The sequence below is a fragment of the Oncorhynchus gorbuscha genome, linkage group LG20, assembly GCF_021184085.1.
Source record: "Oncorhynchus gorbuscha isolate QuinsamMale2020 ecotype Even-year linkage group LG20, OgorEven_v1.0, whole genome shotgun sequence".
NCBI classification, from domain to species: Eukaryota; Metazoa; Chordata; class Actinopteri; order Salmoniformes; family Salmonidae; genus Oncorhynchus; species Oncorhynchus gorbuscha.
In genome coordinates this window covers 9,700,044-9,727,272 of record NC_060192.1, presented here as the reverse complement: position 1 = coordinate 9,727,272, position 27,229 = coordinate 9,700,044, and the positions used below count along the sequence as shown (strand labels likewise).

At 44.4% G+C, this 27,229-nt stretch overlaps 1 pseudogene across 1 annotated transcript in view; it reads right to left on the bottom strand.

Moving 5' to 3' along the window:
* The window catches only part of LOC124007197, a 79,973-nt pseudogene extending 55,764 nt beyond the window's left edge, over nt 1–24,209 (bottom strand). The window contains exons 1-2 of the transcript XR_006833885.1: nt 23,770–24,209; nt 7,997–8,112 (exon numbers count right to left, since the gene is read on the bottom strand). The product of XR_006833885.1 is annotated as a formin-binding protein 1-like (transcript). The remainder of the gene's footprint in view (nt 1–7,996; nt 8,113–23,769) is intronic.
* Nucleotides 24,210–27,229: the final 3,020 nt, after the last annotated feature.

Here is a 27,229-nt window from a genome sequence, read left to right as displayed (position 1 = left end):
TCTGTTATTTCAGTACTGGGTAACAATATGTTGGATTCTTTCTACTATTTTAAGCATGTGTATACTATCCCATTGGGTTGATACATTAGGACAGCAGGCGGGCTGAAATACCCTAATGCCTCCTCCATTACTAATGTCCATGTCACTGTGCCAATGGATCATCCACTACTGTTCAATCTGCCAGAGTGCTTTACGCAATCGCCCCCCCCACCCATCCCCCTGTTCCAGTAATAATGCTTATGGCCTCAGGAGTGCGAATACACAATCAGTCACCAAGAAGATGCATGAGACGAGTGAGTAGAATAGAACAGGCCAGCACTAGTAGAATGTTGAAAAAGGGGGAGTTATGGTTAGGGCCAGAAGATTTTCCAGACCACGTGACCTGGCCAGGACAAAATCTCTGTCTCTCTCGCTTCCTTCCTTCCTTCCTTTCTCTCTTTAACCCTCACTCTGTCTCCTTCATTTCCCCTGTCTCTTTCTCTCTGTCAGCCTCTCTCTCTCTCTCTCTCTGTTTGCTAGCGATAGTCGGCTCAACTCCGCACAAATTTCCGGTTATCGCTCTGTACCTGCTATATGTCACACAGTTTAATAACAGTCACATGAACGCACTCCGCACATGCACGCACACACAGTAGGTTACTCAATCTACACTGAGTGTACAAAACATTAGGAACACCGTCCGAATATTGAGTTGCAGCCCATTTTGCCCTCAGAACAGCCTCAATTCATTGCGGCATGGACTCTACAAGGTTTTCACAGGGATGCTGGCCCATGTTGACTCCAATAGTTCCCACAGTTGTTTCAAGTTGTTTGGAAGTCCTTTGGGTGGTGGACTATTCTTGATACACACGGGAAACTGTTGAGCAAGATAAAAACAGCAGTTTTGCAATTCTTGACACACTCAAACCAGTGCGCCTAGCACCTACTACCATACCCCGTTCAAAAGGCACTTAAATATTTTGTCTTGCCCATTCCCCCTCTGAATGGCACACATACACAATCCATGTCTCAATTGTCTCAAGGCCTAAAAAAAATATTATTTAACCTGTCTCCTCCCCTTCATCTACAATGATTGAAGTGGATGTAACAATAGATAAGATATCATAGATTTCACCAGGATTCACCTGGTCAGTCATTGTCATGGAAAGAGCAGGTGTTTGGTACACTCAGTGTATGTACAGTAGACTCTACCAGACAGCCAATAAAAACAGGTAAACCAATTAGAAGAATCCACCTAGAAACGGCAACACACCACACAAGCCAATAAGACTTCAGCAGACAGATGCAGAGCGAATCAGGAAGCAATGAGGCGTGCTGCACAGCAGCCAGGCAGCGAATGGTGAGTCACATCAGGGCTCCACTATGCCACCATTTTACTCGCATACGCACCTAAATATTTGGCTGTGCGACCTGGAACTTTTAAATTTTTTTAGGAGCACAAGTACATCTCGAAAAATGAAGGATTCTAGCTTTATTACTTCAAATATTTTTTCATTGTGCTCCTAAATGAATTTGTGTGCACCTACATCTTTCAACTTCGGAGCACATGTGCTCCTTGTAAAGAGCGTAGATCAAATCAAATGCTATTTGTCACATGCGCCGAGTACAACAGGTGTAGAATATACCGTGAAATGCTTACTTTACAAGCCCTTAACCAACAATGCAGTTACTTTACAAGCCCTTAACCAACAATGCAGTTACTTTACAAGCCCTTAACCAACAATACAGTTACTTTACAAGCCCTTAACCAACAATGCAGTTACTTTACAAGACCTTAAACCAACAATACAGTTACTTTACAAGCCCTTAACCAACAATACAGTTACTTTACAAGCCCTTATCCAACAATACAGTTACTTTACAAGCCCTTATCCAACAATGCAGTTACTTTACAAGCCCTTAACCAACAATGCAGTTGAAGAAACAGAGTTATGAAAATATTTACAAAATAAACTAAAGTAAAAACATTTATAAAAACTAACGAGGCTATATACATGGGGTCCAGGTTAGTCGAGGTAATATGTACATGTAGGTAGGTGTAAAGTGACTATGCATAGATAATAAACAGCGAGTAGCAGCAGTGTAAAAACAAAGAGGCGGTGTGTCAATGTAAATAGTCCGGGTGGCCATTTGATGAATTGTTCAGCAGTCTTATGGCTTGGGGGTTAGAAGCTGTTAAAGGGCCTTTTGGACCTAGATTTGGCGCTCTGATAGCGCTTGCCGTGTGGTAGCAGAGAGAACAGTCTATGACTTTGACAATTCTTTTTGGGGCCTTCCTCTGACACCGCCTAGTACATAGGTCTTGCGATGGCAGGACGCATGGCCGCAGTGATGTACTGGGCCGTACGCACTACCCTCTGCAGCCGCCTTACAGCCGAATGCCGAGCAGTTGCCATACCAGGCGGTGATGCGACCGGTCAGGATGCTCTCTTGGCGTGCCCTCTTCACAACTTTCCTGGTGTGTTTGGACCCTGCTATATTGTAGCTAGGCCTTCTCACTCATGCATGGTGTGCTGTTTACTATGCTGATCTTTGGACCATTAACCCTCTCATTTGGGGAATGGAGGTCAGGTTCATGGTGAGCACAATGAAGGTCAATAGAAACACTAGAATATCAACAGAGCCCCTGCGACGTCGTGGTCATTAATATTAATGGTCAATGGCGGGGGGGGGGGGATACGAAATGACCGCTGCCTCTTCAACGACTTAGCTACTGCGGCAATATAATAGAGGCAATATTAATAATGTTGGTACAACAACTGTTATGGCCATTGACAGTAGCAAAGGTCATTATTAGGCTACCATGTGGGCCTAACTCTGCCAGTGAGACATGCACGTGTTCCTCCTCGGCAGTACTAGCATTGAAATGCCAGGCATGGGATGTGTTTAAAAAAAAGAAGGAATGAACAAAACACTACAGCATGTCTGCTCCTTCACTGTCGCTCTCTCTCTCTCTCTCTCTTCACCACAACCCCCTACTACTCTCCCCTGGTGTCTGCTCTGTTGCCAGGCAGATCTATCTCTTCCCCCGCTCTCCTTCATTTTCTCTCTTGCTTTTACCCTGCCTGTCTCTCATGGCCAGATGTCATTTCAAAATGCATTTGGCTTTCCTCCTCCTCCTCCTCCATAGAGTATTTAACCAACACACAGACAGACAGGGGGTGCTCATAGGACTTAACAGGGATTAGACCAGTGTGTGTGTGTGTGTGCGTGCATGCGCGCGCGTGTGTGTGTGCCCCATATTGGATGATACTGTGTCATTTTCTCTAGACAGTGTGTTTGTAACACCCACACCCCCATTCTTCTTAGTAGTATGCACAATGCCTACTGTACTCTACTGTACTGTGGATTATGCCAATGTGTGTTACTGTGCTTGGGGGAGGAAACGTAATGCACTGTAACCTTCTGTACTATAATGAAACATTGTGCGTTTATCCATTCGGTACAGTGGAGGAGGATTTAACATAGATTATACCAGCGCATGCTGTTTGGTTTGGTGAAATGGTAGGTCTAATGGTACTGTGTACTGTGTATTGTGCAGCCAGCCATGCCGCCTGTCTACACACTATATCATGCACGGTTTTAAATACAGTGACCTCCAAAAGTATTGGGACAGTGACCATTTTGTTGTTGTTTTGGCTCTGTACTCCAGCACTTTGGATTTGAAATGATACAGTGACTATGAGGTTAACGCACAGACTGTCCGCAAAAACATCATACCCCCCCCCCAAAAATGCTAACCTCCCCTGTTAATGTAATGGTGAGAAGCTAACATGTCTTATTCACGATCCATTCATAGTCATTGTATTATTTCAAATCCAAAAGTGCTGGAATAGAGAGTCAAAACAACCAAAAATGAGTCACTGTCCCAATACTTTGAGCTCACTGTATGCCTCTGGTCTAATTTCCGACCATTTCTCTTCGACCATTGTGGTGCCGTGGTATCTGCGGAGCAGAGTGAGGTATTTGTCTTGTCATGGAGTCCGTTCTAATAGCGGATGCAGAGATGCTAACCCATCTGTGAGGTGTTTCATACACGGCAGAGAGCTGTCGCCATGTTCAGGCCCAGAGACCATAGAACAGGTCTATCAAAAGATCCAACAGCTCTATCAGAACTCACACGGACAAGGTCAAGCTACAGCAGAATAGCAGCAGCGAGGGGGATAAAACCTCAAAAAAGGTTCAAGAGAGGGAGGAGAGGAAAAAGAGACACACACGGGGGAGAAGAGAGGCAGGAAAGAGAGTGAGGAGAAGAAAAAAAGAGAAAAAGAAAAAAAACTATAAATCTAACTTCCTCCAGCATAGAGGTGTGACGAGGGGCGGGTGATCCAAGGGCCAATTTCATTAGCGTTTATTGGATCTAGGAGTGATCCAGGTAGATTCGATCTGCTTTAACGAGCTAAATTGATTGGTTGGAGACTAATTAGTCCAAAGATACACATACAATGATGCACATTGTGTCAAAGAAAAAAAAACAGAATAACCTTGTTGAATGCTTTAGAAACAGGGCTATCTATTCTGTCACTTGCAAATCATATTTTTCTGTGATAGCAGTAGGTCGTCTGGGTGAGAAACCAGGTCTCCTACATGACACAGGACTGTATTAGCCCACTTAGACGAAGCCCATAGGGATTAGTCCAGGAAGCTAACACAAGTCTTCAAGTCTCGGGTTACATTTCACCCCTCTTTGACCTCATACTCAGAGAACACGACACTAATATAACTGACTGGGTTCGAAATCAGGCCTACTGCACATCCACAACACTTTCCTTGGCAAACAGAAGCAGAAGGATCTGTTGCACCTCTTTTAATGAGAGTGCAACAGAGGCGGTTTGGTGATCCATCCATGTGATGAGTAACCTCGTAAATACCAGACTGATTAACGATTGTAGCGAACCGTTCATGTAAGCGTGTGGGATCAGACTGCCCGCGAGGCCATGTAATGAACAACCTTGGCTGAGACATGAAGACGTGTTAGTTTGACTGACTGGGTTATAACACAGGTCTCCTGTGCACTAGAAAATGCAACTTTCTTATCACACGAGCGTGGTCACAGAACCACCTGTGTTACACTTCACCCTCCTTTGACCGACTTGAAGAGATCCATCCAAGTCACAGGACCAATGGCTAGGCTTTAGCCTAGGCTTTAGCTCAACAGGCTTACACAGTCTCAACCGAGTCAAATGTTCTTCTTATAATGACTACCCTTGCTGTAGACTTGAAACCAGGGGCAGACTGGGACCAAAACCTGGCCCTGGCATTTTGAATACACCGGCCCATTCCTCTCCCATGCGGCCCCCATTATTAGCCAAATAACTTAGCCAAAACATGTTAGACAGGCCCAATGGGCGAAAAAATTTACCTGTCCATCTGGCATTTGCACGAAATACCAGGTGGCCAGTCTGCCCTGCTTGAAACTAGACTATGTCTAACACAAACAAACACATGTCAAACTAACACGTTTTCAGGTCTCAGGCAAGGTTCTCATCACATAAGCATGGATCTCCAAACCACGCCAAGTCACCTTGCTGGATTTCGAAGACTTGTATTAGTGTAGAAGTTCATTTCAAAGTATCGGCCCTTGCGCAATTTGAAGTAGGCCTTTTTTTAATAGCACGATGGGTTGAAATGCTTCAGGAGGGCGGTCACATGTGTTTTCGAGGCAGAAGTCCTAAGTTCAAGTCTCCATATGAGCTGAATCAGGGGGAAGCGGTATTCGCTAAGCAGGCAGCGTGACGTCCATTGCAATGGTGTCACAGGACTCAGATCTACAGTTGTGCTGGTTCAGCCACTGGGGGCGCTGTGGAGTGAGTTAAGGAGGTGAATGTAGCAGATAGGGATCTGTGAAACTCACTTATCAGCCTGAAGTGTCGCTCCTTGCACAATTTTCAATAGCGCGGTGGGTTGGAGTGCTTCAGGTGAGCGGTCACGTGTTTGCGAGGCAGAGGTCCTGAGTTTGCGTCTCGGTATGAGCTAAATCAGGGGGAAGGGGTACTCGTTAAGCAAGCATCGTGTCGTCCTTTACATGAACTTATCTTTATAGGCTTTAACTAAGTGGACTAACTCAGTCTTGCGACACGCAGGAGAACGGGTTCTAAACCCAGTCAGTCACAAAAGACATATTAAATAGGGAGTGGAGAGGCTATCCCTAGAAGGGCTATGACAGGGCATTTCAACTATACTGAACAAAACTATACTTACGCAAAATGCAATCATTTCTAAGATTTTTTACAGTTCATATAAAGTCAATCAGTCAATTGAAATAAATTCATTAGGCCCCAATCTATTGATTTCACATGACTGGGAATACAGATGTGCATCTGTTGGAACAGATACTTTTATTTTTTAAGGTACGGGCGTGGATCAGAAAACCCGTGGCCTGTGGAATGTTGTCCCACTCGTCTTCAATGGCTGTGCAAAGTTGCTGGATATTGGCAGGAACTGGAACACTCTGTCGTAGACGTCAATCCAGAGCATCCCAAACATGCTCAATGGATGACATGTCTGGTGAGTATGAAGGCCATGGAAGAACTGGAACATGTTCAGCTTCCAGGAATTGTGTACAGATCCTTGCGACATAGGGCCATGCGTTATGCTGAAACATGAGGTGATGGCGGCGGATGAATGCACAACAATAGACCTCAGGATCTTGCCACGGTATCTCTGTGCATTCAAATTGCCTTCGATAAAATGCAGTTGTGTTCATTGTTCATAGCTTATGCCTGCCCATATCATAACCCCACCACTACCATGGGGCACTCTGTTCACAACGATGACATCAGCAAACTGCTCGTCCACACGACGCCATACACATGGTCTGTGGTTGTGAGGCTGGTTGGCACTGAAATCGCTCCATAAAATACTATCGCTGTGTTACAGATACCAAAGTCCGACACGGATGGAAACTAATTAGGGCATGTGGTGTGTGTGTGTGTGTGTATGTGTGTGTACGAACATGCGTGTGTGTGTGCTATGCATGCAAACAGAGAGTGAGGAACTACTAATTCTATTATCTCCTTGGTAAAGGAAGATTTATCTAGAAAGAGAAGGAGGTGGGGTTAGGGGTTAGGGGTGCAGAGGAGGGGTGCTGGATGGGGTTGGTCAGTAGTCAGTACTTAGAGTGTTTAGCCCTCTTATGGGCCCTCTCTAGGGAACAAGATAAGGGATTTGGGGGGAAGATCCCTGCTGCTTGTTGTTGGGGTGTAAGAGGACTTAGGAAGAATATCCCCTCACCCCTACCCTCCTTCCTGGGGAACCAAATCCCAAAATGTGGTTTGATGGAATTTGAGGGGAGGAAGAGCGCAGCTTTAAAAGGGGGGCGGGACTAAATGACTGACACTCCCCCGTGTTTGGAAAAAAATAAATGTGGGTCAGCGCTGGCTGGGGTTGATAATGATGATACCTCGTTACTATGGCAACACATGCCCCCAACCCACCCCCCACCTTACTTCCTCTCGCCTCCAGCGGAAAACAGCGAGAGAAAAACACTATCGTGCCAGAGGGAGAGAGAGAGAGAGAAATGAGAGAGTGAGACGAAGAGAGAAATACAGAAAGCGAGACTGAGAGAGAACAGACAGGTAGAGAGAAAGAGAGAGAGAGATGGAAAGAAAGAAAGAGAGAGACTACTGCTCCAGGCATCCTTTTTCTGTTTATTTAGCCCTCCACCTGACAAAAGCTAACATCGCTGAGTCTGCCAGGCTCTCTGATACGACCTCACAAAAACCAACACAGTAGTGATGTGCTCACTGCAGGCTGGATGAGATGAACACCGTCAAACTGTCATTGACTTTGCCTGTGCGGAAGCATGACGTGCTTGTTTTTAATGGCAGTGAAATATCTTATATGTTATAATCATTATATACTCAGTACGCTGAAGAAGGCTGAGACTGAAATGATTACATTATTAAAGAGTACTATCCATTTCATTCACCCGTGAAACATCTAGACAGAGGCCTATACTAAGGTCTTAACTGGGCAATAAAGAAGCAGAACTCACTTAATCTGCTTTGCATAGTTGATTTCAATCTCCGATCGCTCTTTGACGAATTTGGTGTACCTCTCCACAAACTCGATGCCCGACTGTGTATGCTTCTCCAAGTTATCAAACTGATCCTGTAAACAGAGGAGAGAGAGAGAGAGAGAGAGAGAGAGAGAGAGAGAGAGAGAGAGAGAGAGAGAGAGAGAGAGAGAGAGAGAGAGAGAGAGAGAGAGAGAGAGAGAGAGAGAGAGAGAGAACGATGCAAGAATGAATTTAACATCCCAATACAGTTCTAGCGTTTTTGACGCAGCATTCTGAGATTTGGTTAAGGGCAGCCATCTTGCAGTGACACAAACCTCACTACAGTAGTTGCCAAGGACCAAAAGTTGACTACATGACCTTTTCCATGCGTGTTGATAATGCGGCAGCAGCTTTGAAATGTCAAGAGGTTTAACAGTTCCAGGTATCCATTATAATGGCTGTACCTTGCCTACACAAAATTACTCACGGCAACACTGTTTGTGCTAATATTTTCTCCTTCTCAAAAGGCCAAGGGTTTTACAATCGACAATTAGACCTACTCACTCGTGTTGCTGCTTCCACTTAACTTGTTATCCAAGTCTATTTGGCACACCTGCCTTCTAATAAGGCAACAGGGTAAAACAGAAAGAGTTGAGGTCACTTAATTGAACAGTGGGTCTAGCTAGCCTTTCTAACTTAGCGTTGTTTGTCTGTTAGTAAAAGTCTTATGGGTCTGGTACTTCTTGGAGCTCGCGGTACCGATTCCAAAGAGACTGTTTTTACCAGCCAAAGCCACCAATCAGACACAGCGCTTGACTTACTTTATAGACTGTCTGATATGTGTAATTCATGTATTGGGTGCCGTTGTGGGGTTTTGGTTTTCTTTCTTCTTCTAAACAGCTAATAGTGTGGGTACGACATCCATGGTCCTCCGAGTCTCTTAAATGAGATACTGGCGCCCCGTAGTATTGCTGTACACTAGTGGTTACAAGCAGAAACACTTCCACTGACGAACTCCTTGACCCCACCATTTACAAAAAAACACATTCAGCTTTCTCTTCACTTCCAAGTAAAAGGACTTTCACTGTAGGATACTTTTAGCCTACAGTCAAATGCATGACTATGGCCAGTGACGGTGTCTTGTGAAAGGCTAACCCACAATTATTCATAGATTCATTCAGTTATTCAACCTAACTGTACTCATCTGTACCTTGGAGTTGAACAGGAAGCATGAGGTACATGATAGTCACACGAATCCTTTTCACGCAACGTCTCTCCTCTGTCATATAGCCTAAGTATGTGTAGAATAGAGAAAAACTTAATGATGTTATTAAAGCTAAACTCAGCAAAATCACCACGTGGCAGGAAAAAATCTAAATACCATACAAACAGGGTAGCTGTATATATATATATATATATACAATAATAACACATATGGAATACATGTATATATATACAGTGCCTTGCGAAAGTATTCGGCCCCCTTGAACTTTGCGACCTTTTGCCACATTTCAGGCTTCAAACATAAAGATATAAAACTGTATTTTTTTGTGAAGAATCAACAACAAGTGGGACACAATCATGAAGTGGAACAACATTTATTGGATATTTCAAACTTTTTTAACAAATCAAAAACTGAAAAATTGGGCGTGCAAAATTATTCAGCCCCCTTAAGTTAATACTTTGTAGCGCCACCTTTTGCTGCGATTACAGCTGTAAGTCGCTTGGGGTATGTCTCTATCAGTTTTGCACATCGAGAGACTGATTTTTTTCCCCATTCCTCCTTGCAAACAGCTCGAGCTCAGTGAGGTTGGATGGAGAGCATTTGTGCGGATCCAGGATTTTTTTTTAACTGCATGGTTCCTCAAAATGATTTCGAAAGAAGCTTTCAGATTCTCCATAAAGGTTCTATAAAGAACACAAAAAAATGGTTCTATATAGCCCCAAAAAGGTTTGTACCCATAGCGGAACCCTTTTTTGGTGGTATATAGAACCTTTAGTACGGACTCAGGAGAAGCAAAGGTCAAGAGCCATGTGTCCTCTGAAACACAACCCAGCAGCCAGCCGCACCAATGTGTCAGAGGAAACACCGTACACCCCGGCCCACCACAGGAGTCGCTAGAGCGCAATAGGACAAGAACTAACCGGCCAGCCAAACCCTCCCGTAACCCGGACGACATTGCTGAGACATCGCCTAATCCGGACGACGCTGGGCCAATGGTGTGCCACCCCATAGGTTTCCCGGTCATGGCCATCTGCGACAGAGCCTGGACTCAAACCAGCATCTCCAGTGGCACAGCTAGCACTGCCTTAGACCATGCGCCACTCGGGAGGCCACTATACATAACCTGTTTTAATGGCGCTTTATAGAACCTTAGGAAAGGGTTCCTTATAGCACCATTTACATTTACATTACATTTAAGTCATTTAGCAGACGCTCTTATCCAGAGCGACTTACAAATTGGTGCATTCACCTTATGACATCCAGTGGAACAACCACTTTACAATAGTGCATCTAAATATTTTAAGGGGGGGGGGGTGAGAAGGATTACTTTATCCTATCCTAGGTATTCCTTAAAGAGGTGGGGTTTCAGGTGTCTCCGGAAGGTGGTGATTGACTCCGCTGTCCTGGCGTCGTGAGGGAGTTTGTTCCACCATTGGGGAGCCAGAGCAGCGAACATTTAGAACCTTATGACGATGGTTCTTTACTGAACCTTCAAAAAAGGGTTCTACTGTATCACCAAAAAGGGTTCAACAACAGTTATAAGCCAAATAACCCCCATCTGGTAGTATTTAGATGTTTAACATTTTTGTGTGTAGCTTACAAAAAACATTCCTACTGTGGTAGAGGATAACACACTCCAGTGCACCACAAATCATCGCGCAATCATGCTTCTCTACAGCTACTGTCCACTTACAGTATTGACAGTAACAAATCCACCTTGGTATAGCTCCAACAGTCCCCCATCATCTGTAGTCCACCTCAACCAAAGCAGAATCCCTCGGTGCAGGATATTCCCCAACTGTCGACCGAGCTACCGTCCCAGTCAGCATGACAGCGTTCTTAGTGGGGGTGTCTTTTGTGCTGCTTTAATCCATCGTTTTAAACAGCCAGCCTGCTACAGCTAGCTAGCTCATTGGCACAGGAAGTGGATGTGGGTTCTGCAGTTTAGTATATGGGCTTGATGCCAAAAAAATATAGACTTTTTTGGGGGACAGTCCTTTTTTTCTGTAGGCTATCATTAGTGCTGAGCGAATAGTGCTTCTTTAGGTTGGTTCAGTGTCGGGTTAAATTATTAACAAATAATCAAGTTTCGATTTCAGTCTCCACTATTTTTGTAAACGCTATGCATTATGCGGGTTGCAAAATGCTGTAAAAAAATAAAAATAAAAAACAATTAATAAAAGTCCCATGATGGTCGTGACTTCCCATTACTGCTTATTTATTCACATTGCTTTACTTTTTAAAAATATATTAGTTGAAGTGTATATTAAAATGTGTTTAATTTGACGACTTTATTATTTCATTTCAAGTTATCATCTCATCTCAATAGAGCTGCCGCCTATGCTGTCTGACACAATCACTATTTTAGTAGTTCTTCAAAGTAAACAAGGCATACTTTTATGACTGCAGAATAGCAGCTATCAATCACTTAGATCATGTATTTTCAGGTAGAGATAGCTTGCGAAACAACTGCTCTCTATCCCTCTCCATCGTGCTATCTCCTCTCCCTGCCCCGCACTAACCTGATGTAGCAGGCATATACGTACTCGGTTGAAGGTTTACACACAAACATCCCTCAGTGGACCCACTCATGTGAAGAGAATTGTAAAACATTTGGCTATTCTATTGAAATAAAAAAAACATGCCCGTGTAGCTTCCTCTCATATCATATTCTTTCTTTCTTTGTCTTTATCCCTCACTCCCCCCTCTCTCACGCACTCTCTGCAGCATGCTCTCCTCTTTCTTTCTCTCTCTCTCTCTCTCTGCTCCCTTCTTCATCCCTTCGTCCCTGAAGCGGTGCTCGCCACTCATTGCCAGCCTCTGTGCCAAATAGATTCAGCAGATCTCCTCACAGGGTTTGGTTAATTAAAACACTGGATAGCAGCCACTCGACAGGATCTCACCATACAACCACATAATGAGCGCCCTCCAAATGAAAATGTACTATAATACGGAACTTCTCCACACCCCCACTGCATCCAAACACGCCGCGCACTGACACGCACAAACATCCCCCTCACTCATACACGCATCCCTCCACAGAAGTAGGAGGACCACTTTGGAAATTCATGTTTCAAGTTCTACCCTCTGGGATCCAATGCATATCTTGCCCATGTATTATTTGACCCGAAATACGTAGGCTAAATCACATTACCCTTCTTAGTTGAGGCAGTTGAGGCAGCATGGTACCCTATAGTCGCAGGGGGGGGGAGATCCACCCTTGTCCAACGTCAAAATCCAACCAAGGTCCAACTCTCCTCTGCCCAGAGTGGAACAGCCAGTCAAGCCTCACTGTGGTTCGGTTGGAAAGGGTATCATTCTCCAGAAAATACTGTCGGTATCCAGTCCCATTGAAAGTACACAGAAAGGGTTACCAAGGAAGTCCAGTGACCATTCGAAGGCTCAAGCGCACCATTCCTTGACCCTATTTTCACCAAGGAGACCAAAATCTACCCTGGTGTGTCTGAGAGAACGAAGGGAAGGTGTCCCGGAGCAAGAGAGAGGGATACAGTACTGAGACACACATACACACACTCCTCCTACACACACTCTGCATCTGCGGCCAGCCGTAGCCTGGGAGCATGCAAGCTAAATGCTCCGTCAGGCGTGAGATGAACTCAGTGGGATGTCAGAGGAGGAATGATTCAGAGAGGGGGGGGGGTAGAGGGACGTAAAATATGGTGGAGAAGAAAGAATAGGATGGGTTTAGAGGGACTGGACTGGAGAAAGAGGGAGGGGTCACTTTGATGAAAGATAATACAGATGACCGACATCCCCTCATTCATTAGCTGGACAACCCAAGGCAGGACAGTGGGGGACACTTCTGGGAAAAGATGTGTCACAATGGTGACACGTGGTCTGAATACACGACTAAGGAGACACGTTCTACCGCATAAAGAGAGAGAGATCTCAGAAAGAGGAGAGAGAAGAAAGGGAGCGAATGGCTTTCCTCTAGAAAGGGAGAAAAAAAAACACCTTGGCCAGGCGATTCCCACAGGCGGAAAAAGTGCTAATAAATAATGAATAACACTGCATATCAGAACAAAATATCAAGGAAAACGACAGAGAGTATAGGAATCTGTGTCAAAGGTGCACTCTGATATCACAGAAAACCATCACCGCAATTCTCTACTGCCTTGACACGTCAAAACAATGTGTTTAGACAATCCGGAAGAGGCAGGGGGCCAGACAGTCACAGCATTTGTAGTCTCGCTCATCAGAATCCTGGGCGCTCGGCTTCATGAGACACTCCATCTTCATTGTTTCAATCTATTTCTGAATCTGAAATCTATAGAAATTCCCTGTCGGCATCTGCCTTCGTGTTCAAAACCCCTCACGCTGTCCCATTGTTTCATTCCTGAGGAAAACATCCTGACTATGGGGCGCAGTCCCTCTCTCTCCTCTCATCCCCTCCTCTCATTCTTTCCTCTCACCCCCTCCTATCCCATGGCCCCCTGCTCGTGCCCCACTTCTGTATCAGCTGTAACCTCTGACTTCATTTCCACAGAGATCTGGGACAGGCACAGCCGTTCCTACACTTGTTGTTTCAGGCCTCATCCGATCCACTATTGTACTGCACATCGGATCGGCCCATTTAATTATATTTAGTCAAATCAATATACCGTACCGTAGGCTATATCACCCCACTCCTCCATGAGATGTGCGAAGGCTTGAAATGAACAACAAAGGAGGCACTAAGGAGGCTAATGCTGTACAGTATGTTACAAAAATGCACAAAGGTGTGCTTGTTTGTGATAAAGTAGCTTAGCAAAGGATTTTATTTAAGGCCTATGCCTATATGCTTACCTATATATCTCTATACTACTATATGGCTCTGTGTAGGTAGGCCAGTTGACAAGCATTAGCATGCAGGCGAATGCAATCTGATTTTATATTTAATCCCATAGTTTGGTTTGGTCATCTCTCCTGGGCTGCTAATACATGATGAAGCTTCAGAGTGCACCTCGGCCCGACCTCGGCCCTTCTGTGTCACGCCTGGTATTATCCAGGCTTCTCTCTCTGCTACCCTTCTGTGTCACGCCTGATATTATCCAGGCTTCTCTCTCTCTGCTACCCTTCTGTGTCACGCCTGGTATTATCCAGGCTTCTCTCTCTCTGCTACCCTTCTGTGTCACGCCTGGTATTATCCAGGCTTCTCTCTCTGCTACCCTTCTGTGTCACGCCTGGTATTATCCAGGCTTCTCTCTCTCTGCTACCCTTCTGTGTCACGCCTGGTATTATCCAGGCTTCTCTCTCTCTCTGCTACCCTTCTGTGTCACGCCTGGTATTATCCAGGCTTCTCTCTCTGCTACCCTTCTGTGTCACGCCTGGTATTATCCAGGCTTCTCTCTCTGCTACCCTTCTGTGTCACGCCTGGTATTATCCAGGCTTCTCTCTCTCTCTGCTACCCTTCTATGTCACACCTGGTATTATCCAGGCTTCTCTCTCTGCTACCCTTCTGTGTCACGCCTGGTATTATCCAGGCTTCTCTCTCTCTCTGCTACCCTTCTGTGTCACGCCTGATATTATCCAGGCTTCTCTCTCTCTCTGATACCCTTCTGTATCACTCTCTCTCTCTCTCTCTCTTCCTACTTCTCATCCTCTTCCTTCTCCTCTCTCCTTAGCCCCTTACTGTAATCTAACACAGAATGAAAGGTAAAATATTACTTCTGTTGGCACTGAAGAATAATGCAATGACTTTGCATAAAGCCCCCTAGGCAATAACCTACAGAGGGTAACAACAATGCCCCCATTATGCTGGCCCCCGAAGGTGGTCAACAACACTTAGATAGGGTCTGCAAATCATTGACTACTGCCAAATATTTTGGAAAGCTCTCTCTCTCTCCCCCTCGAACCTCCCTCCCTCCCTCGACATCTCAACTCTCCAGAGAGACTGCTGCTGTTGCTTCTGTTTAATCTCTGTTCAGAACAGAACACCAAAGAGCCGCAATCTCCCAGAGACAAGACGTGTATAATAACGGCCCTGTAAGCTCCAACATAGGATGATTCACCACGACAGGCCTTGGAAGAAGACAACGACTTCTAATGAAACGTTTGAGACGGCGCCCTCTCTTCTTGACAGGAGAGAGGACACAAGGAAGCCAGATCTAGAGAAACCTCCTCTATAAGCTTTTTAGATTGCGATTCCCATTATTTTATTGGCACCTAACTCCAGGTTGGTGGTTTACTGTTTTCCATTCATACCAATGAAAGACTAGTTGACCGGACAGACTCAAAAACCCTGCTGATCATTACAGGCAAGGACAAGTCTGTCTCACACCTTACCATAAGTTAAAATCCAAATGTTGTAGCCTGCCCATCCACAACCAACTACCTCCAACCCTTCTATACAGGTCAGTGTTCTCAATAAATGGAAAGCTGTGCCCAGTAGGAAGAGGCATTCAATAGGCCATTAGAAAGAGAGAGGGGGGTCCGTGTTTAAGGTTGAACAGGTCAGCTGAAAGAGAACACTATCTAATAGCCTGTTAAGTAGTTGTCCAAGTGAGCAAGAGTCATGGACCTACATGTTTCTGTGGGTCACAAAACCTTAAGGACACACGCACGCACGCACACACACACACACATTCATGCACACACATGCACACACACACACGCACACACCAACCAGATGCTAAAGATAGGCCTACACATAGGTAGCTTATTATCCCATAGTCACAGAAATTTCATAAATGGGAGTGAGTCTACAAAACACCATGCTTTCAAACACATCATGTCATCCAGGCAAAGGGTGGCTACTTTGAAGAATCACAAATGCTTTGTTTACTACATGATTTATATGTTAATTCATAGTTTTGATGTGTTGACTGTTCTACAATGTAGAAAATAGTACAAATAATATATATATACACAGTACCGGATACACCTGCTCATTCAAGGGTTTTTATTTATTTCTACTATATATATATAAAAAATAAAATAAAATAAAAATACATTATTACTGGTGGTATTCATAATTTTTTATATAACTATGTAAATCAGTTATGAACAAATTATTATATATATATAGAGGCTGTCATTGTAAATAAGAATTTGTTCATAACTGATTTACATAGTTATATAAAAAAATTATGAATACCACCAGTAATAATGTATTTTTATTTTATTCAACTAGGCAAGTCAGTTAAGAACAAATTCTTATTTTACAATTTACAATGACGGCCTACACTGGCCAAACCCGGATGACGCTGGGCCAATTATGCACCACCCTATGGGACTCCCAATCACAGCAAGTTGTGATACATCCTGGATTCAAACCAAGGTGTCTGTAGTGACGCCTCTAGCACTGAGATGCAGTGCCTTAGACCGCTGCGCCACTCTGGAGCCAGAAGTGGCATCGTCTCCCACTGTTCCTCCGGAAATAATAGTCATACCACAGGACACACGTGGAGAGAGAGAGGGACACCAGATGTCCCAACAGAGGTGACACAGAGAGACAGAGGGGACAGATGTTCTGCTGGGCGGATAGACAGGATAGACAATGGGACTATAACTAACGAGGGCACAAAAGTCATTGTCTCGGTCAGAGATCCTTCACATCACAGTAGAATAGAATAGAAGTGTGTCGTAGGACAGAAGTGTGGACCAGATGTTATGAGTAGGGCTCAGAGGAGACTTTCCTGATCATATGACCTGACAAGGAAAAATGGATTGGCTATAGGTCTTACTACGGCCCAGAGGTTTTCCTGGTCAGTTCACATGGTCAGAGACAAACTCCCGGCCCTTGTCACGAGGAATAAGTCATTCCACTGAAAAGTATCACATAGTATTAACAGTAGCGCAATTAAGGGTGATTTGGTCTCTTCTAAATAACAGACCAGGATAATAATCAGGAATCCGATCCTGATTTTAGCAACTTGAGGAAAGCTGCCCCAAGTGTTTTTGTTGCTGAGATACCGAACTACTGGACCTACGCACCGAGTCATATGATGTAGCCTGAAGTCCTTAGGACTTGTGGTCCTTGCAACTCATTATTTAAACTAAACATACAGAGCAAACGGTCATCAGCATCATCGTTGTTTAGCTAACAGGGACAAAGTACTTTCCTAATACGGCATTATCTTTGATCTCTGTATGTCATATCTACTTCACAAGAGTGGGAGGTGAAAGGGGGGTTTCAATTAGGTCTTCCTAAGAATAACTCTCAACGAGAAACTCTGATGAACAATAAATCCCTGATCGGATGGTTGGTTGTGTAAAAGCACCCCCCTCCGCCCCGCCCAATCGGTCTTTAGCTCTTTGTGATGAATATCCAATTGGTGCTAACAAGTCCACATGCACCGACAGAAGTTCTAGTCCTTGCCTGTCTAATAAACTACAGCAGCATGGAGGAAAATGTATGATTGCTCAGTAGTTTTCCTATTCTAAACAACCAACAAATGTCATGACATATAACAATCTCCCTCTCTCTCTCTCTCTCTCTCTCTCTCTCTCTCTCTCTCTCTCTCTCTCTCTCTCTCTCTCTCTCTCTCTCTCTCTCTCTCTCTCTCTCTCTCTCTCTCTCTCTCTCTCTCTCTCTCTCTCTCTCTCTCTCTCTCTCTCTCTCTCTCTCTCTCTCTCTCTCTCTCTCTCTCTCTCTCTCTCTCTCTGACCTCAACACAAAGGCACAGTAGAGCAGAGAGGAGAGTTGTACTCTGCAAAATAGTTGTTTTGTTTCCTCCCGGCCCTATCAATGCATTAGGCTACTCCAGCGTGTCTCACGATTATTGGGCGTCCGACCACCAGGGCAAATATTTAGTGGGAGATGCCGACCTGGGCCCCGAGCACACAGAGGCTTTGTCCATTGGACTGGGAAGGAATAATAATCTCCACTGGAGGACTCAGTAACCCCTAGGCGGAGGGGACAGACACACACACACACAAAGGGACACACACACCACACAAAAATGCACATACACACAGGTCTCCACTGGACAGTGAGTATCACCACAAACATTTGCCTTGCTGAACTAAAAAGGCACAAAAGCACCTTAAGTGCCCCCTTCAACCCCACCGCCCCCCTGCCCTACTCCCCCCTAAACAATGACTTTACACAAGACTAATCATTAACCTAGACCTCTCCCTCCTTCCCTTCTCTTGTGGCCGTTTCAGCCTGTTCTGAACCACAAGCAATGACTCCACATCACCCTGACTAAAACCAGTTCTGATCTTCCCCATGCAATATAAAAAGCCCATATGGCGTTTAGAATGTAAGTTCTCCCTTAATATTTAGCCTCCTATAAGCACACTTTTGTTTCAGCTGTCGGAGAGTTTTACTCCACCCAGTTGAGCTGTTGATAAAGTATTCAAAGCGGCCCTCTAAAAATATGTATACACACACATCCTTTTTTTGCATAAACGCAGCTGTCTGAGTGTGTGCTGACATCAGCATGTGTGTTAGTGCTGTTGTTTGCATGCCACGCACATATTTATAGCAACACGACCGTGGCTAGTCATGGTGTGTCTGTCCACACGTGTGTGCGTTCTGCTGTTAGCAGGGCTCTAAAGTGAGGCCATTGTGGTTGCATATGCTCCTAAATGTTTAGCTGTGCTACTTGGAATTTTATTTTGAGAGCATCAATATGTTCACCAATATGCTGCAGTAGTTAATGTGTCGGGGGGCTAGGGTCAGTTTGTTATATCTGGAGTACTTCTCCTGTCCTATTCGGTGTCCTGTGTGAATTTAAGTGTGCTCTCTCTAATTCTCTCATTCTCTCTTTCTCTCTCTCGGAGGACCTGAGCCCTAGGACCATGCCTCAGGACTACCTGACATGATGACTCCTTACTGTCCCCAGTCCACCTGGCCGTGCTGCTACTCCAGTTTCAACTGTTCTGCCTTATTATTATTCGACCATGCTGGTCATTTATGAACATTTAAACATCTTGGCAATGTTCTGTTATAATCTCCACCCGGCACAGCCAGAAGAGGACTGGCTACCTCACATAGCCTGGTTCCTCTCTAGGTTTCTTCCTAGGTTTTGGCCTTTCTAGGGAGTTTTTCCTAGCCACCGTGCTTCTACACCTGCATTGCTTGCTGTTTGGGGTTTTAGGCTGGATTTCTGTACAGCACTTTGAGATATCAGCTGATGATATGACTAGGGGAGAAGAAGAAAAACAATCACCAGGAATAATCGTTGTTATGGCTAGGCTTTGCTGTAGTGCTGCCTCCGAATGTGCCATACCTCGCGGGCACCTATAGTGCACCTATAGGCCTAAGGCTCGTCAATCAGATGGCTTACGATTACAGTGTCTGCAGCTTCCTCCAGAGGACAGCAAAATGGACACTGTGAGAGTTCCAAACGTTTAAAAGAGAGACTGTCGACGAATACAGCAAAGAGCTGCTGTTTTTATGAGTGAGTTCATGTTTACGTTTTCATTCAGCTCTGTCAACCCCTTTTTTATTCAACACTTTTATACGCCGTAAAACAAGCTTCTCCCTTCTTCCACTTCAACCAGCACTGCAGCTGCAATGAACGAGTGTATCAAAAGGCTTGCATTGTTGTTATTAGTGGAAATACTTCACTTTCTCTGGTCATAGGAGTAACATGAATTTGTGGATGAGGCCAAAATAATGCGGAGTGACTCGAGTTTCGCCATCAGCTGGAAGACGGTGTCCCCTTTTTGGTCATGGTCAGTCTCAGCGGACGGTGAGAGAGCAGAGGGCTGCTCCCTCCCTCCCTCCGCTGAGACTGATCATCAGATGCAGGCATTGTCAGTAAATTGAAAGAAAAAAAAGAAGTTTATGCCCACTCAGCTGTGCCTCACAAGCAATACAACAACTGATCTATTACCGTTGTGATCATAAACCTTACGTTTTGAAATATCATTTGGAAATGGTCTGAGAAGAACAACATCAGCAAGGCAATTCAAGCTTAGCCAATATGCACAAACCTCATTGCTACAGACTGTTTTGAATAGGTTATTGTTGCATAGGCTTAAGATTTTTAAATCATTTTAAAAATAAATCTGAGCAGTAGATCTCAGCTTGCAGGTATTTGTATCAACATTTTAGCTTTTTATAATAAACAAAAAACTAGATTTCACCTCCTTCCTATAGGCTATAGTAATCAACTAAAATTCCAGACTTTGAACAAGCTACAGTCATGACATTCTGTACATACAGTATTTGCATCTCCTCTTAAGCAACATGTTTCTCATAAGGACTAGGGCTGAACGTCCTTTAGGTGCCTTTTGGCAAACTCCAAGCGGACCTTTCACTGAGGAGTGGCTTCCGTCTGGCTTGGTTTTTGCTCTGACATGCACTGTCAACTGTGGGACCTATATAGACAGGTGTGTGCCTTTCCAAATCATGTCCAATCAACTGAATTTAGGACAGGTGGACTCCAATCAAGTTGTAGAAACATCGTAAGGATGATCAATGAAAACAGGATGCACCTGAGCTCAATTTCGACTCTCATAGCAAAGGGTACTTTGTAAGTGAGGTATTTCTGTTTTACATTTTTTTTATACATTTGCAAACATTTCTAAAAACCTGTTTACACTTTGTCATTATGGGGTATTGTGTGTAGATTAATGAGGAAAACAAACTATTGCATCAATTTTAGAATAAGGCTGTACCTTAACAAAATGTGGAAAGAGTTAAGGGGTCTGAATACTTTCCGAATGTACTGTATATGCTTTATAATGCTTTTGAATGACTTCCGGTTTTGGTGGGAAATACCAGGTTTCCCGAGAGAACAGTGATTTATTCTTGGGATGGAACTTTTGTAAAATACTGGGAAAACATTCAACCCTCATAAGGACCTATAAGCTCGGCCCATTATATTTCCTGCATTTTTTATGTTCCCCACCAAACTTTGAACAAGCATATATCCTGTCCCTTATGAGCTACAGTCATGACATTTTGTACAGTGCCTTGTAAAAAATATTCACCCCCCTTCATGTTTTTCCTATTTTTGTTGCATTACAACCTGTAATTTAATGGATTTTTATTTGGATTTCATGTAATGGACATAGACAAAATAGTCCAAGCTGGTGAAGTGAAATGAAAAAAATTACTTGTTTCAAAAAATTAAGAAATATTTATTGGTCTGTGCATATGTATTCACCCCCTTTGCTATGAAGCCCCTAAATAAGATCTGGCGCAACCAATTACCTTCAGAAGTCACATAATTAGTTAAATAAAGTCCACCTGTGTGCAATCTAAATGTCACATGATCTCAGTATATATACAGCTGTTATGTAAGGCCCCAGAGTCTGCAACATCACTAAGCAAGGGGCACCACCAAGCTAGCGGCACCATGAAGACCAAGGAGCTCTCTAAACAGGTCAGGGACAAAGTTGTGGAGAAGTTCAGATCAGGGTTTGGTTATAAAAAATATCTGAAACTTTTAACCTCCCACGGAGCACCATTAAATCCATCCTAACATTTTTTAAAGAATATGGAACCACAACAAACCTGCCAAGAGAGGGCCGCCCACCAGAGAGGCATTAACCAGAGAGGCAACAAAGAGACCAATGATAACCCTGGAGGAGCTGCAAAGCTCCACAGCAGAGATTGGAGCATCTGTCCATAGGACCACTTTAAGCTATACACTCCACAGAGCTGGACTTTATGAAATAGTGTCCAGAAAAAAAAGAAACAAACACATTTGGTGTTTGCCAAAAGGCATGTGGGAGACTCCCAAAACATATGGAAGAAGGTACTCTGGTCAGATGAGACTAAACTTGATATTTTTTGCCATCAAGGAAAACGCTATGTCTGTTGCAAACCCAACACCTCTAATCACCCCGAGAACACCATCCCCACAGTGAAGCATGGTGGTAGCAGCATCATGCTATGGGGATGTTCTTCGTCGGCAGAGACTGGGAAACTGGTCAGAATTGATGGAATGATGGATGGTGCTAAATACAGGGAAATTCTTGAGGGAAACCTGTTTCAGCCTTCCAGAGATTTGAGACTGAGACGGAGGTTCACCTTCCAGCAGGAAAATGACCCTAAGCATACTGCTAAAGCAACACATGAGTGGTTTAAGGGGAAACACTTAAATGTCTTGGAGTGGCCTAGTCAAAGCCCAGACCTAAAATCCAATTGAGAATCTGTGGTATGACTTCAAGATTGCTGTTCTTCCTTGAAGAATGGGCAAAAATCCCGGTGGCTAGATTTGCCAAGCTTAAAGAGACATACCCCAAGACACTTGCAGCTGTAATTGCTACAAAATATGGCTCTACAAGTATTGACTTTTGGGGGGTGAATAGTTATGCATGCTCATGTTTTCAGTTTTTGTTGTCTTATTTCTTGTTTGTTTCACAATAAAAAAATATTTAGCATGTTGTGTAAATCAAATGATACAAACACCCCGCAAAACATCTATTTTAATTCCAGGTTGTAAGGGAACAAAACAGGAAAAATGCCCGGGGGGAGTGAATACTTTCTCCAGCCACTGTACATATATGCATCTCCTCATGAGAAATAAGTTTCCCATAAGGATCTAGAAGCTCCGCCCATTCACCAATGGTGAACATTTTGAAAGAGTGTGTCGACTATCTACAGGCACTGTAATTCTATACAGAAGCAGCTAACAATGTATTAACGTTGGCAATGGGTGGGATTATGAATCTATCGCCGTGCGTTAGTTACACACGATACCTCAGACACCACTGGCCCTATTTTGACGAAACTTGGGTGAATGATGTGTCTCGCCACGGAGATCCGTCATTCACAAAAATTACACTGATTGGCAAAAGGGAGGCGCTATAGTAATAACTGAAAACTTCAATGCATCTCTCTATCAAGCAGTCGAGTCCGTTCTCTGACGTCCCATCCATTGTGAGCTATCAGTGCGGATTTCCGGCGAGGGGAAAAAAATACTTAATTGTTTGAATAATTATCACAAATTCCAGGCGGGGGGGGGGGGTTGCTGCCTAAATTGTGGGAGACAACATGTTTATTGTTGCCTTGTTTAAGTTTGGAGCACCAGTGTTACCAATTAAAACATGTTAATTTAGATCCCTGGCTGTGAGTCACTGTAACTGGAAGGGTGGTAATGACTCATTCATTGAGGCCTTTACAGCAGAAATCATTTGGGCTTTGCTCATCAGGGAAAGTCCTTGTCAGTTGTCCAACTGATTGTATTCAACTGAAATGTGTCTTCCACATTTAACCCAGCCCCCGCTGAATCAGAGAGGTGTGGGGGGGCTGCCTTAATCAACATCCACGGCACCCAGGGAAAAGTGGGTTAATTGCCTTGCTCAGAACAACATATTTATTCCTTGTCAGCTCGGGGATTCGATTCAGCAACCTTCCAGTTACTGGCCCAACAGTCGAACCACTAGGCTAACCGCCGCCATGTGACAAATAAACGCCCTGTCCCTGAGCTCCGAAGTTCAACTGACACCAAGTGACAGTAGATTTGTGCTAGTGTTACATAGCCTACATTTAATTTAAACCAAGTAAGGTGTATTCATGTATTTTTTTAAGTAATGCAGTATTGTACAGACTGTGGAGCTCAGGTGCGTAACTGTCTCCTAACTGTGACAGAGATGTTGAAGATGAGGAGAGAATCACCAGTTACTGATGTACACTCACAGAGCTGTTAATCTTCATCTGCAGTAGGGTCTGCAGATACTCCTCAGACGGGGTCAGCTGCTGGGTCTCATGGCTCAACCCCGTCCCGGCACCCATCCCCGGGTTCGGCGCCGAGGCCCTTCTCAGCACATCCGTTTTCATCGTGTCTGTTTTGGGCGAGCACACAGTGTCCAGGAGTCCAAAGAACTCACTCCGCCTGCGCAACATGCTCATGGTCATTGCACACCAATTTAGGAGAATGGTATAGGGCAGCCAAGGACTTTAATCCATTTCAGAAGGTGAAAAAAGCAATGGAGGAAAATAATACACGTTCTGACCAAGATGTCCTTTGTAGATCACAACAATAAGTCCAACAGACCAAAGATTCTAACAAAAAAGGGTGAAAGAACAAAAAGGGACAAAGATAGAAACCAAGGATGAAGAGAGACTTCCAGAACCAATCTAACCAGTCTAGAACATGACCAGCCTTTACCCAGAATGCCCACGACTCATGACATGACTCAGTAGAAACCTGGTTTTGACGTGGTTATTAATCTGATTACAAATCCTTTCGCCTCACCCCGACCCCCCCGCTACCCCACCACCCAATCAAATGTCACCGTTCTCTCTGAGATTACTACATCGGGCCAATGAACACACGTCAGCCATTGTTCTTAGAGCTGTTTTTCAGAGTTTGTTATTTTTGAAAGAGATCAAAGTCTTATTTCTTACATAATCGCATTTTGTCTAGAATAAAAGGCAAACGGTGAAAATGAAGAGAGATTTCTAGGATTTAACCAACCATGTGATAGCGCTCTGCAGATGAAGAGTGGGTGGAAAAACATATAGCCTAAAGCATACTGAACTATAGGCTTATAGGCTCTTGCTGGTATAATATATTAGGGAATTGGAACACATCCATACTGTATAAGGAAATTGGAACCCATACAGCTTTCCAATACTCTAGAGCCCTCAAACTCAACTATGGACCTCTGATTTAGATCTGGGACACCCGGTGGGTGCAATTCATTATCAGGTCGAAGAGAAAATCAGCAGGCTCTGGACCTTGTAGGGTATGAGTTGAACACCTCTGCTCTAGAGGGTCTCTGTTCAGGATCTGATCTGGTCTGGGACCAGGGATGGGCAACTCCAGTCTTCAGGGGCCTGATTGGTGTCACACTTTTGCCCCAGCCCCAGCATACACACCCGACTCCAATAATCGAATCAGGATCTTCAGTTTAGAACGCAATTAGTTTAACAGCTGTGTTTGCTAGGGATGGGGGGGAAAGTGTGACACCACTCCGGCCCACGAGGATAGAAGTTTCCCAACCCTGTGCTAGACCTTGATAACATTGGGTGGCTGGGTGACATGGAAGGATGATTCCGATTAGTCCACATCTTCCCAGCTGCACGGTGCAGGCCCTGTGTTGTTGTTACTGTAGGCCTTACCATGCTAGCTAGTGGCCCTACTACTTTACATCAACGAATCAACCTTAAGCCCCAAACATACAGCCAACTGGCAGCCTCCATGCCCTGCCACAGACTAGCACTCACGCTGAGCATCGGCGTGTTTAATGGGCAAGGGCGAGCAGTTAACAGTGAATGTAATGTCACGACAATGGCACCCCTGCCCAGAGGACCAGCTATCCAGAGATAGCACTGTGGTTGAATCCAAATTGCCACCATATTCCCTATGTAGTGCACTACTTCAGACCATAGTAGTGGTCAAAAGTAGTGCACTAAGTACTAGGCTGCCATTTCAGACGCAAGACTCAATCCCTCTCCAAGGCTACCAACACTAGGCTTATGCAGGCCCAGACCACAGCAAGCAAGGGAAACTCTTCAGAGCATTCCAGTTATAAGCTATCGTAACGTGCAGGGATGTCATGCACCCCCAAAATCTGAGGGGGCATAAAGGATGTGAGGATGGCTATTTCCAGCAAACATGAGCCATAGTCATTATGCTTAGTTCTATGTCAAAAATATGTTTATTTTTCTGCATATCTAAGCATACACTGTTAGAAAAGGGTTCCAAAAGGGTCATTCAGCTGTTCCCATAAGGGAACCCTTTTGGGTTACATGTAGAACCCTCTACCTGGAACCAAAAAGGGTAATTCAATGAGTACTCCTATGGGGACAGCTAAAAAAAAACTTTTAGGGTCGAGATAGCACCTTGATCTGTCTGTATCCTCCTGAATGGTGGTTATTCTGTTAAAAAGGATCGGACCCTTTTTAAAATATTTCCACCTGAAATGACATACCCAAATCTAACTGCCTGTAGCTCAGGACCTGAAGCAAGGATATGCATATTCTTGATACCATTTGAAAGGAAACACTTTTGTGTTAATGTGAAACTAATGTAGGAGAATATAACACATTAGATCTGGTAAAAGATAATAAAAACAAAAAAACATGCAGTTTCATTTTTTTTGGTATCGTCTTTGAAATGCAAGAGAAAGCCCAACACCGTGCAGGACGTTTGGCATTTCCCAGAGAACACCAAGATTGGCAAATTCGCCACTGGTTCCCTGTGCTCTTCACAGATGAAAGCAGGTTCACACTGAGCACATGTGACAGACGTGACAGAGTCTGGAGACGCCGTGGAGAACGTTCTGCTGCCTGCAACATCTTCCAGCATGACCGGTTTGGCGGTGGGTCAGTCATGGTGTGGGGTGGCATTTCTTTGGGGGGCCGCACAGCCCTCCATGTGCTCGCCAGAGGTAGTCTGACTGCCATTAGGTACCGAGATGAGATGCTCAGACCCCTTGTGAGACCATATGCTGGAGCGGTTGGCCCTGGGTTCCTCCTAATGCAAGACAATGCTAGACCTCATGTGGCTGGAGTCTGTCAGCAGTTCCTGCAAGAGGAAGGCATTGATGCTATGGACTGGCCCGCCCGTTCCCCAGACTTGAATCCAATTGAGCACATCTGGGACATCATGTCTCGCTCCATCCACCAACGCCACGTTGCACCACAGACTGTCCAGGAGTTGGCGGATGCTTTAGTCCAGGTCTGGGAGGAGATCCCTCAGGAGACCATCCGCCATCTCATCAGGAGCATACCCAGGCGTTGTAGGGAGGTCATACAAATACATGGAAGCCACACACACTACTGAGCCTCATTTTGACTTGTTTTAAGGACATTACATCAAAGTTGGATCAGCCTGTAGTGTGGTTTTCCACTTTAATTTTGAGTGTGACTCCAAATCCAGACCTCCATGGGTTGACAAATTGGATTTCCATTGATAATTCTTGTGTGATTTTGTTGTCAGCACATTCAACTATGTAAAGAAAAAAGTATTTCATAAAAATATTTCATTCATTCAGATCTAGGATGTGTTATTTTAGTGTTCCCTTTATTTTTTTGAGCAGTGAATTTGGTCACCTACAAACAAGCAAGATTTCTGGCTCTCACAGACCTGTAACTTCTTCTTTAAGAGGCTCCTCTGTCCTCCACTCGTTACCTGTATTAATGGCACCTG